This window comes from Corythoichthys intestinalis, chromosome 5 (genome assembly GCF_030265065.1).
Source record: "Corythoichthys intestinalis isolate RoL2023-P3 chromosome 5, ASM3026506v1, whole genome shotgun sequence".
Classification (NCBI taxonomy): domain Eukaryota; kingdom Metazoa; phylum Chordata; class Actinopteri; order Syngnathiformes; family Syngnathidae; genus Corythoichthys; species Corythoichthys intestinalis.
The window spans coordinates 15,320,174-15,332,748 of NC_080399.1; the positions used below are offsets into that span (position 1 = coordinate 15,320,174).

Below are 12,575 nucleotides of genomic sequence, written 5' to 3' on the forward strand. Positions count from 1 at the left end.
TGTAGTTCAGAACTACAGTGATCCCTCGCTACTTTGCGCTTCAAATTTCGCACCCTCAATCCATTGTGGACTCTTTTCCAATTAAAAAAAAAAATACAGTATTTTGTAGAGTTGTCCCGATCAGATCACACAATCTCTCACTCCCCCTCCTGCTGCCTTTTTTTGCTCAGGCAGTGCACTGGAGTTGCTTGTTAAAGTTAGCGATGATTAACAGGCATTAAAGTTTGATCTTCAAGGCGCCGCATGTGTCAATCATCGGCTCAGCTTGTTAAACATTTGCTGTGGCAACACATTGTGTGTAAGTGAGCAGCGTGAGCGGATTTGAGTGGACTCACTCAATGAAGCATTTAATAAAGACAAGCATTTTTCTACGTTATTCTTGTTTAAAAATAATTCGGTGGCACAGTAAAATGTTTATACCCTATCACAATTATTACATTTGAAGTGCTTAAAAACCATTTATCAAAATATACATGCTTTTTTATTTTATTATTATTATACTTTGGGGCATTGTTGTTTTGGTCAAAGATGACAATAACGAAAATATTTCGTCAACGAACAATTTTTTCATGACGATGGCGCGCATGATGACGCGCTGAAAACGTATCTTGGGAGACTAAAACAACAAGATGGATGACAGTTGTCGTCTGACAACACGAGAATGAGATGAAAATTCGCCATAGTTTCACAATGTTTGATATTTTCTTACTGTATGTGTAGTTAGAACGCATTTAGCAGTGTTTTTCGTGTCACTCATGTGACATGATGCACCTCCCCTCCGACCCCCACACACAGAGCCTGTGCCCATTCTAGGCTCATTTTGTGAAACATCCAGTATGTGTCAGGTGCTGCTTGATAGGTTTTGCTTTCTTATCTTGGCTAGATATGCCATTTTGCTTTAGCCTTAAAGGTCTGTGCTCAGTGATCATCACACACTAAACTAACTTGTAGCGTTAGCATAGCATTAGCATTTCCATTTAGCGCGGTGACTCTGTGTCTTCTTAAACTCTTGGAAAACATTTTACATACAGTTCGTGGCGTCCAGGTTTGTTTAATTAGATGCAAGTAATGTGCTGTTTTCCTGCCGAGTGTGTATTATCATCATGAATATGGTGATGTCCTTCTAGACTCTATAGTTATGTGCTCGTCTGTCATGTTCATTCATAATTGTTGGAAACCTTTTATTTATTTTGGACTAAAACTTTTTTAAGTTTATAGACGAAAACATTTTGCGACTTGTCGAATAAAACTTAATGAAATTTGTCTGAGTTTTTGTTGACTAAAACTAGACAAAGACAAACAGAAGATGAACATAAGGACCAATAAGTATTTTCTTCCAAAAGACTAAGACTAAGAAGAAAATTAAAATGGCTGCCAAAAACAACACTGCTTTGGGGGGGATAAAGTGAAAAAACATGTCTTATATGTGTCTCTTTCCAATGTTAAATCTGAATAAATACATTGAACACACACGCACATCCACTATATTATTTTTTTTTCGGGATGGTCTACTTTTTTCGTGTTAGGCTGCATCGCTTCAATTCCCTCCATTCCACATGGGTTCCGACATACAACTACACGAAAAACGTATTTACAGCCGATGTGAAAGGGATTTTCTTTAACCTTGTGTGTAAGTGGAAACCCGTACCGTCACCTCAGGAGCAGCAGTCAATCCTTAAAATAAACTAGTCTGGGTAAAAATTCTGTTTAGCACTCCAATGGAAACATTACTTCACCTACTCCATACCAAAAGACACAAATATGTCTTTCTTGTTTATTGTAATACCTTGTGAAAAGCCTAACATAACAGTCCATTCTGCTTTTACTTTTACTGTACGTACAACCAATGCCCAAGTAAGCTCTCATGACATAGGCTGCCCCTAGTGCCCAGTTTTTCCTCCAAATCTGGCCCTCCTGATCCTCTCTATAAAAGACGTGGTCCAGATGTCTGCACAGATGAAAGGGCCACATAGTTCTCACACATCATCTGCCAGCTGCACCAACAGTCTGAATACAGTGTCTCCACAGCTAATAAGTAGTGACCTCTCGAAAATAATTTCGTATAAAATAACTACAAAACACCAAGCAGAGGACAAGGCTAATTGTCACGATCAGTCACTGTCTGCATATTTAGAAATGACTCATGAAAGCTTCACTTGCAATGCCTAGCAATTGTTTTTGTTTTGAAGCTGTCACTCACAGAACCAACGATTTTGTTTCTCATGTTGTATAGAGGCTGTGACTGCAGAAGAAGGAGGATAAAACAGTGGGGACCAATGGTTAGAATTTTTGTGTCGTGCGATGCAACATTTTTCTTTTGTTTGTTGCGTTCGTGGTAATTAGATTCTAGTGCTTTGTATGCAGTGAATGTGTTGTGGCACTCACAAGTCACAACAATTTATGATCCGTAAATGAAGCTCTTGCAATGCGTTGTTCCAATTTCCAGTTGTTTATTTAACTTGTATTGTATAGTTTTTAGACCAGACGTTGAATAATTACTTCATTTCTAGACGTAGAAAAAAGGCTTCTATTTTCTGACTATAATACAGTACATGGTTAATTGGCCAAATGAACAACTGTGATTATGCTACAAGATACCATCTGTATCTGTAGTATTGCAAAAAAATACAGGAAAGACTCTAAAAATGTAAATGTTTTTGCTTTTAAAATCAGTGATAGTTTTTGGGAAAGTAAATACGCAGTGTCGCATTTTTGTATTGCATTGTTCTTCTACCTGATGATGTCGTGGCTCAGTAGTAGATTAGTTGTCCCTCTACCCAAGTATTGTATTGTTCTTCTACCTGGGGATGGCGTGGCTCAATGGTAGAGTAGTTGTCCCCCTACCCAGAGGTTGTGGGTTCGATTCTCTCCCCTGATAAACTTGCCTAAGTATCCTTGAGCAAGATACTGAACCCCACATTGCTCCTGGTGCTGCGTCACCAGTAGGTGGATGGCGATGTAATGTAGTGCTTTGAGCGCCTTGAAAGGTGGAAAAGCGCAATACAAGTATAACACCATTTACCTGGGCAGATACTGGTCCTTCTCAAAAAATTAGCATATTGTGATAAAGTTCATTATTTCCTGTAATGTACTGAAAAACATTAGACTTTCATATATTTCAGATTCATCAAACACAACTGAAGTAGTTCAAGCCTTTTATTGTTTTAATATTGATGATTTTGGCAAAAAAGTCAAGAAAAAAACAAAAATCCCTATCTAAAAAAATTTGCATATCATGAAAAGGTACTCTAAAGAAGCTACTAACCTAATCATCGGAATCAACGAATTAGCTCAAAACCCCGACGAAAGACTCCTGAGGCTTTTAAAAACTCCCAGCCAGATTCATTACTCAAAACTGCAATCATGGGCAAGACTGCCGACCTGACTGCTGTCCAGAAGGCCATCATTGACACCCTCAAGCAAGAGGCTAAGAAACAAAAAATTTATGAGCGAATAGGCTGTTCCCAGAGTGCTGTATCAAGGCAAGGAAAAAGTGTGGCAGGAAACGCTGCACAACCAGAAGAAGTGACCGCACCCTGAGAAAGATTGTGGAGAAGGGCCGATTCCAGAGCACCTTATCAGTGCCACAGGCTGATTGCCTCTATGCCACGCCGCATTGAAATAGTCATTTCAGCAAAAGGATTCCCGACCAAGTATTGAGTGCATAGCTGATATAATTAATTTAAGGTTGACTTTATTTTAGGGCTGTCAAAATTATTGCGTTAACGAGCGGTAATTAATTTTTTAAATTAATCCCGTTAAAATATTTGACGCAATTAACGCACAAATGCCCTGCTCAATCAGATTAAAATGACATCACAGTGAAAGCTGTACTTGTTTTTCGGAGTTTTGCCGCCCTCTGCTGGCGCTTGGGTGCGACTGATTTTATAGGCTTCAGCACCCATGAGCATTGTGTAAGTAATTATTGACATCAACAATGGCGGGCTACTAGTTTTTTTTTTTTATTGAAAATTTTACAAATTATATTAAAATGAAAACATGAAGAGGGGTTTTAATATAAAATTTCTATAACTTGTACTAACATTGATCTTTTAAGAACTACAAGTCTTTCTATCCATGGATCGCTTTAACAGAATGTTAATAATGGTATTGCCATCTTGTTGATTTATTGTTATAATAAAGAAATACAGTACTTACAGTATGTACCGTATGTTGAATGTATATATCTATCTTGTGTCTTATCTTTCCATTCCAACAATAATTTACAGAAAAATATGGCATATTTTATAGATGGTTTGAATTGCGATTAATTACGATTAATTAATTTTTAAGCTGTAATTAACTCGATTAAAAATTTTAATCATTTGACACCCCTACTTTTTCTGTATTTAAAAAAACATTTTTTTTGTATTGGTCGGATGAAATATGCTTATTTTTTGAGGAAGGGATTTTTGTTTTTTCTTGACTTTTTAGCCAAAATCATCAATATTAAAACAATAAAAGGCTTGAACTACTTCAGTTGTGTGTAATGAATCTAAAATGTATGAAAGTAATGTTTACCAGTACATTACAGAAAATAATGAACTTTATCACAATATGCTATTTTTTTGAGAAGGACGAGTAAATATTGAATTCTAAGTGTTTATTTTTTTGCTTGCGTTGGGTATTTTTAAACTATTTTAAATCCGAACAAGGTGGCCTAAAATATATTAATGTTTGAGTGTATTTGCTTTAGGGCTGTCTGTTGGTCTCTCTAGAATCTTGCTTTTTTTTGTTATCTATGTGTTTGTCAAGGCCCACTTTCTGACCACAAGCTCACTTTACAACTCATTAGACCTATGTTAGGAGATCTGTTTGAGACAAGCCAGAAATTGACTACACTCTTGTCTGTATCTCCGAGAGGATGACAGCTGCTCAGCCATGATGCCTGCTGAATGTATCATTAGGCAGCATTATGACACTGATAGGTCTCTCTGGGAATTCACGGAGAATTCAGCTTTGTCTGACTTCCTTGTTTCCCTCTCGTGGTAACCCTGAGGAGGGCTTCGTGCACTCTGATGTTTTGACTGGTACAGAGTTGATTGCACATCTGGGTTTGAACTTGAACTGCAAAAGTGAGAGCAAAGGCCAAGTCTGTCGATTGTAAACCACTTTCCCTCTAGCCATTTAAAATGCAGCGAGCAGAGACTGAATTGGATTAAACTGCACGCTGGAAATGAGGATGGGAAATAGAAATTTGCGAACCCTTACAAGAATATACGCACTAATACAACAAGACATGGTGGTTTGTCACTGTCTATTTTTGGAGTTTATATTGGATAATCCCACCCTTCTTCTCGACATGTTTCGCTCTAATCAGCTCCAGCCTTCAAGCATAAAACCAGCACACATTTACACACATACACACATCTGCCTGATAGCAAATAGCTGGAGGTTTGACCACTGTGATTTTTTTTTTAATTCAGCCATCGAGCATCTCACTGTAGTGTCGCAGTTTTACCCCCATTCCTACTAAATGTCAATCCACTTTCATATGCATTGGGTAGTGGATGCATTATGAGTGTTTTAGCCTGGGGTTGGCTATTTCTGAATGATTTAAATGTCTTATGCTAGTCAATAACAGGTCAAATGCACAAGTGTTATTGTAGCTATTATATATATATATTTTTTTTTTCTGAAAAAAGTGCAGTGGTGTATTTTGAGCCTTGTTGTGCTGTCAAAATATGCTTTTCAAATACAAATATTCAAACAGTTATTTTGGTGTCATACTTTAGACGTCCGAAAAAGTGTAAAAGTAACAGCATGCCAAAAAGCTATGCCCCTTTTAAAGTGTCTACAGACTGCTGGAACCATCTGTTGTTTACAGAAAATACCTTAGTGCAGACATTGTGCAACACTGCTGTGAAAATTACCCTACCATTACAACACTTTGTGCTCAGTTATACAGAAACTGATGCTTACAATCCTGAATCCGTTTTTCATGGTCAGTGTAATGCAAAGTTGTTTAAAAATGAGCGATTGTTTATTTATGTTTGCTTTATTACAAAGATAGTTTTCTCTGTAACTTGTCATAAATCAATGTTTATTTAAATGTTTTGTAAATTAAAATGTCACCAATAATGTAGCATCACATCACGAGTGTAGATACTTATGCACGATAATTATCGGCCCGATAATAGGAATTGTGACGTCATCCCAATAAATCCAATAACAATATATGTTATCGGGCCTATTAATAATATTTTTAGTGTCGGATTGGGATTTGGATGTGCATTTGTTTCCACTCCTGTTTTGCCAGTATGCAAAGACTTGTTACTGTTCTAGAGGCCGTATTTTTCCTTCACTGAGTTATAAACCTTACTAGGCAATTAGCAAATGTTTGTATTTTACAGAGTTACGTTTAGAAGTTATTGATAGGCTTGCTGTTCTGTAATTGCCAGGTTAAGAAAGTTGTTTCATAGACCAAGACGACAAAAGTCTCCTCTCCTGTTGCACCAAATGTTTTATCTGCTAACATAGCACAATACCTGTTGGGTTTCTGTTTGTTTTAGATCAGTGCTCATTGTTCAGGGGAGGCATCGTCAATGATATTGACTGATTGATATACATTAAAAAAATTATATATATATTATCGGTTATCGTATCGGTATCGGCCTTGAGGAGCAGGAAGTTATCGGTATCGGTTTCAAAAAATGGATATCGTGCACCCCTAATACTGTGTAATATACTGCACCCCTAATACTGTGTAATATACTGTAGTATATTCATGCGTAAATGTAACATTCTGCTATGTTAGTATAAATTTAAAACTAATAGCTGATGACGCAAAAAAATACGTCATTGGGCGCTATTTTAGTCACCTCGCCAAAGTTTTGAAACTGAACTGGTGAAACACTACAATAATAATAATCATCATCAATAGACAGGGTATGCGGGACGTAAAAAAAAAAAAAGATTAAAAGTCATTTAATGGATCTTGTCAAAATTCAGGCCTGAAAAAGAATCAAAAACCATGAAACTAAATGCTCGAGGCATTAAAAATCATGCAAACTCGACGGCTAAAAAAAAACTTTAAAAAATAAGTTGTTAGAGTTAGAGTTGTCCAATATTATTGGGTAGCCAATAATATCGGCCGATAAAACCATTTTAAAAGGATATCAGATATTATCGACATTGGTTTTTCATTATTGGTTTTAGGCCAATATGCCAAAGTGAATGTAGAAGCCTTCTGCCTTTGTACAAGGGCTGGTCACTGCTTAGCACAGCAGTTATGCTTATTGACCATTAGATGTTGCCAAACTAAAATGCTTGGGATTTGATGGTGTTAAAATTAAATGAATAAATAAATGACTGAAAAATAATTAATTATAAATTCATTACATACCTCATTCACTTTACTGAAGCAGTGTCCCTGTGTTGTTATTTAGAGGCAGAAGAACTCTGAGCCATATGTGATATAGCAGTGCCTTCTCAGCACTTTGCACTTGATCCAAAAAATTGATGTTTGCACTATTTTGATTTGAAATCGACCAAGATGGGTTTTCCAAGAACGATACTGATACCGATTATTAGTAGTTAGAGGGGCTGATAACTTATTTTTGGAGCTGATATTCATTTGCAGTGAAAGTGTAAAAATTGGCGTAAAAAAATTAACAATGCAAACACTAAACTTCTTTGAAATGTCTGAAGCATATTTATTGAATCATACAAATAGAAAATAATAGCTAATAATAGGGAGTGGTGTGGTTCAGTGGTAGAGTCGTCGTTCCCCAGCCCAGAGGTTGTGGATTTGATTCTGCGCTCTGATGACCTCGTCTAAGTATCCTTGAGCAAGATGCTAAACCTCACGTTGCTCCTTGTGCTGCATCACCAGTTGTTAGATGAGGATGAGGATATACCGTATTTTTCGGACTACAAGTCGCTCCTGAGTATAAGTCGATCCAGCCATAAAATGCCCAACGAAGAGGAAAAAAACATATACAAGTCGCACCGGAGTATAAGTCAAATTTGGGGGGGAAATTTACTTGATAAAATCCAACACATAGAACAGATATGTCATCTTGAAAGGCAATTTAATATAAAAATACAATAGAGAACAACATGCTAAATAAATGTACAGTGTACAGTGCATGAACAACGAAATGTGAATATACTGTCCTACGCTACGGCTCGGTCTTGGCTATACAGCGAACTCCCAAAAGACAATGCTGGACGTCCGTATAATTTGCTGAATCAATTTGGTCCTCGATAGAAAACAGGTTCGCATCAATGTAAATAAATGATAATTAGGTACAATTAGTAATAAGTAACAGGTTAGCATGCGTTCGCTATCATTAGCACATCGTTCAAACAACCACACAACTGGCTCTAAGTGTCCGATCGCGGGTGGAAAACACACAACAACAACAGAAAACATGATACACGCAGGCGTTGCCTCTGTAGAGATGATTTAAAAGCATAAACAATGAAAGTAGGTTCGCAGCCGTCTATTCTCTCTCGCTGTAACTCGCCCACTCACTCACTCAGAGCTACGTAGCTGTCCTTCTTCTTCTGGCGCGTGAGCACTCTTCTTCACGTAAACAAGTGCGAGTGCGCCCCCACGTGGGCGTGAAAGCGCCACAGACTAAATGCATCCATTTCAAGATAAAAAAAGTCAATAATACAATTGAACATACACTGCCAAAGGCAGAACGCGAACGTGGCCAAAGCTATAAAGAGTTATTCAGATAACTATAGCATAAGAACATGCTAACAACTTTACAAAACCATCAGTGTCACTGCAAAACATCAAAATAACATGTGAAATTATATCATAATGTGTTAATAATTCCACACATAAGTCGCTCCTGAGTACAAGTCACACCCCCAGCCAAAATATGAAAAAAACCGCAACTTATAGTCCGAAAAATACGGTAATGTGAAGAAGCGCTTTGAGCTTTGGGCCTAAAAGGGTGGAAAGGCGCACTACAAGTGTAACTCCATTTACCATTACCATTTCACCAATCAGAGAATGGGGTGAATGCTAGTGCAAGGGAGAGCATTTGTTTGAGTCGAAATAACGCAGTTCTAAATTGACTTTTTCGTATCGGTCGGTCGAATTTCAAAAAAGGCCGATACTGATATATGTCAAATTTCCAAATATTGGTTCCGATAATCGTCCCAGCCGATAATCTCTCATTTAGATTTCAACAATAGATATAGTGGTGCAATATAGGCACTTTTCTCTTCGGTTGAAGTTGTTCTGTTATTTTTCATAGAAAGATTTGAATTTAAATTGAAAAACCTTGAAATTGTGACATTCATCATTATTAAAGTGGCATCCAGTGGGGCCTCAAAATACAATTAGCCATAATATGTTAAATCCACAACTACTTGTATCGGTATGTATTGGATTTTTGGAGTGTGACAATATCGGGATATCTGTTATCGGTTAGAAATCATTATCAGACAATTCTAATAGTCAATAATTGAGTGTTACATAATTCTGTCTTTGCACATATTTTGCAAAATGTTATTCAAACATGTATGATGTTTGTCTAGAAATCTATGACTTCATCACATGAATTTTTTTGTCTTTGTCTCATTTAGAGATTCCAGCAGTGGGCGCTGTCTGCTTCACCAACCGGGTCTCAATGGCTGCCACTTTTGCCTCTTGATACACTGCAATGTGAGTTTGAGATGAGAACTAATTGTTTGTATGTGTGGCTTAGTTTTCTTCCTGTTAGATTCTATAATGTAAATGTATATGGCAGAAAACACTCAGTTGACTTGAAGTTTCGCTCTGAGACCCCCAATTTGGCCAAATTTCAAAATTGTCCTATATGCATGTGTGATACATCGTTGGAAAGGTTAAAATCTCAATTTTCTGGGGGAACAAAAATTTTGAACAGGAGGGCATTTAATTTTTTTTAAAACCCCAACTCGAAGTGAGAGAATTATAGACACCATGATTTTAACGAGATATTATCGCGTACTTATCTTGTTCCGATCAACTCCGTGTAGCATGTCTCGCTGAGTGTCAAGACACTGCTGTGAATAGCCACAGGCGGACTTTTGGGGAATTTTATGGGTCAAACACGGTAATATAACAAGGGTCGCAATGCAGAAATCGCAGACATTAAGGAGTGGTCAAGATATTCTTTTTCAAATACTTACTCTTTTTTTTTTTTTTTTTTTTCCTTAGTTTGGATTGATTATTTATCATCTAAAATGTCGGGGAAAATGCGACAGTAACAAAAAAAAAAAAAAAAAACTGTTATTTGCAGACACTATTGTTTTCATTGTGACATACAGTAGTTAAAAGTTTAAAATATGCGAGTGAATAATTTTATAAAGTCGTTTTGATTTGAATTGAATTGAATTTTGAAATCCAGATTGAAATAAGTGCGATAGGGACGATAAATGTAATATTGATGATATCTCCAAAACCACTTCGCAGAAGTAAACCAAACTTCACGAAATGTTGAATTGTATCATATTCTAGTAATTACATTTGGAAATTTGGTTCTGGGACATTAGTCGCTTTATTTTTTTAAACTAAATATTAGACATCAATTAATGACTCTAAACTAAAAATGTTAGACATTTCAAATAATAAATATAATTACTTACCTTCTTTTTATGACTGGGTTGAAACTAGTGCTGCAACGATTAATCGATTAACGAGTATTCGATTAGAAAAAAATATTTGAATTAAATTTTGTTGCTTCGAGTATTCGTTTAATTAAAGTGCCGTTGTTTATTTTGAAATTGTTTACATTTAGTTTATTGATTAGGGTGGATACATTGCCTCATCTGCCTCATTTCACATGGCTGAATCCAACTGCCCCCTGTTAAGATCAACGTAAGCTAAGTTTTTGTTTGGGCTAATGTTTTTTACTGCATTTGTAATTTAGTTTATATATATTCAGCCGTTTTTTGTGGGAATATGAGTCAGAACCATTTGTTAAAAGCATTGGAAAAAATGTTAGCATTTTATAGCATTTAAGCTTGTGGACCTTTTTGGGGGAAATTAACTTGATCAAATTCAACACATAGAACAGATATGTCATCTTGAAAGGCAATTTAATATAAAAATACAATAGAGAACAACATGCTGAATAAATGCACAGTGTACAGTGCATGAACAACGAAATGCGAATATACTGTCCTCACCAGGATGCTACGGCTCAGTCCTGGATATACAGCGAACTCCCAAATGACGATGCTGGATGTCCGTGTAATTTGCTGAAACAATTTGGTCCTCGATACCAAACAGGTTCGCATCAACGTAAATAAATGATAATTAGGTGCTCTTACAGCAATGACATAAACCGTTAGCATGCGTTCGCTAGCATTAGCACATGGTTCAAACAACCACACAACTGGCTCTAAGTGTCCGATCGCGGGTGGAAAACACACAGCAACAGAAAAGATGATACACACAGGCGTTGCCTCTGTAGAAATATTTTAAAAGCATAAACAATGAACGTAGGTTCGCAGCCGTGTTTCTCTCTCTCGCTAACTCGCCCACTCACTCAGAGCTACGTAGGTGTCCGTCTTCTTCTGGGGTGTGAGCGCTCTTCTTCACGTAAACAAGTGCGAGTGTGCCCCCACGTGGGCGTGAAAGCGCCGCAAACTAAAAGCATGCATTTCAATATAAAAAAGTCAATAATACAATTGAACACACATTGCCAAAGGCAGAACGCGAACGTGGCCATAGCTATTAAGTTATTCAGATAACTATAGCATAAAGAACATGCTAACAAGTTTACCAAACCATCAGTGTCACTCCAAAACACCAAAATAACATGTGAACTCATATCATAATGTGTTAATAATTTCACATATAAGTCGCTCCTGAGTAAAGTCGTACCCCCAGCCAAAATATTTGTAAAAATGCGACTTATAGTCCGAAAAATACAGTACTCGATTATTCGAAACAACTGGTTCATCAATTAATCGACTACTAAAATAATCGATAGCTGCAGCCCTAGTTGAAACAAAAGTGATTGCGCGGTGTCTGTAAACAGGGGTCTCCAGGGCAAAACAGACAAATTAAAAATAGTTCGGGGGCTTAATGCACCATGAAACTGCTATGACAGCGTATAGACATATTGTTCTATCAAACACAACAGTTCTTTTGGCTAAAAATACAGCAGTTTATTTTAAAGAAGGGTGCAAGAGCAGAAACTGCTTTTTCAGCCTTGTCCGTGTTTCCCGCCATATATATTTCAATAGTATAGAGCTGTGCAATAGTCCAATATTATACTAAATGTTATTCCTCATCATTAGGGTCACATTGTTTTATCTTTACATTTATAGATACCGTTTCAGCTTGTAAGCAGACAATATTCTGTGGCAGCAATTTTTTTTCTCCTTTTCCGACAAGACCCATCAGGCTCCATTTCACACTCAGGCATCAGCTCACATGGTTTGAGTCAGCGAGGCTGAGAGGTAGTCATGTACAAAGTGCGCTTAGACTTTTAGCCAGGATATTTTCACCCACTGGACAGAGCTTCAGTAGAACTAACATAGGTTGCCATCTTCACTGTTTTGCGGCATTCACCTTCATCCGTATCCTTCAGTTTATACAGGTTTTGGTTTGTGTTGCACTTGACAGGTAGAGCAGGAAG

General features: G+C 37.0%; 1 protein-coding gene across 2 annotated transcripts in view; it reads left to right on the top strand.

Annotated features, from left to right (window-relative positions):
* Positions 1–12,575, top strand: part of peak1 (pseudopodium-enriched atypical kinase 1) — a 152,791-nt gene that overhangs the window by 73,210 nt on the left and 67,006 nt on the right. For both annotated transcript variants that reach the window (XM_057836089.1, XM_057836090.1), the window contains one exon: positions 9,550–9,628. The gene's annotated coding sequence lies outside the window, so the exon portion shown is untranslated. The remainder of the gene's footprint in view (positions 1–9,549; positions 9,629–12,575) is intronic.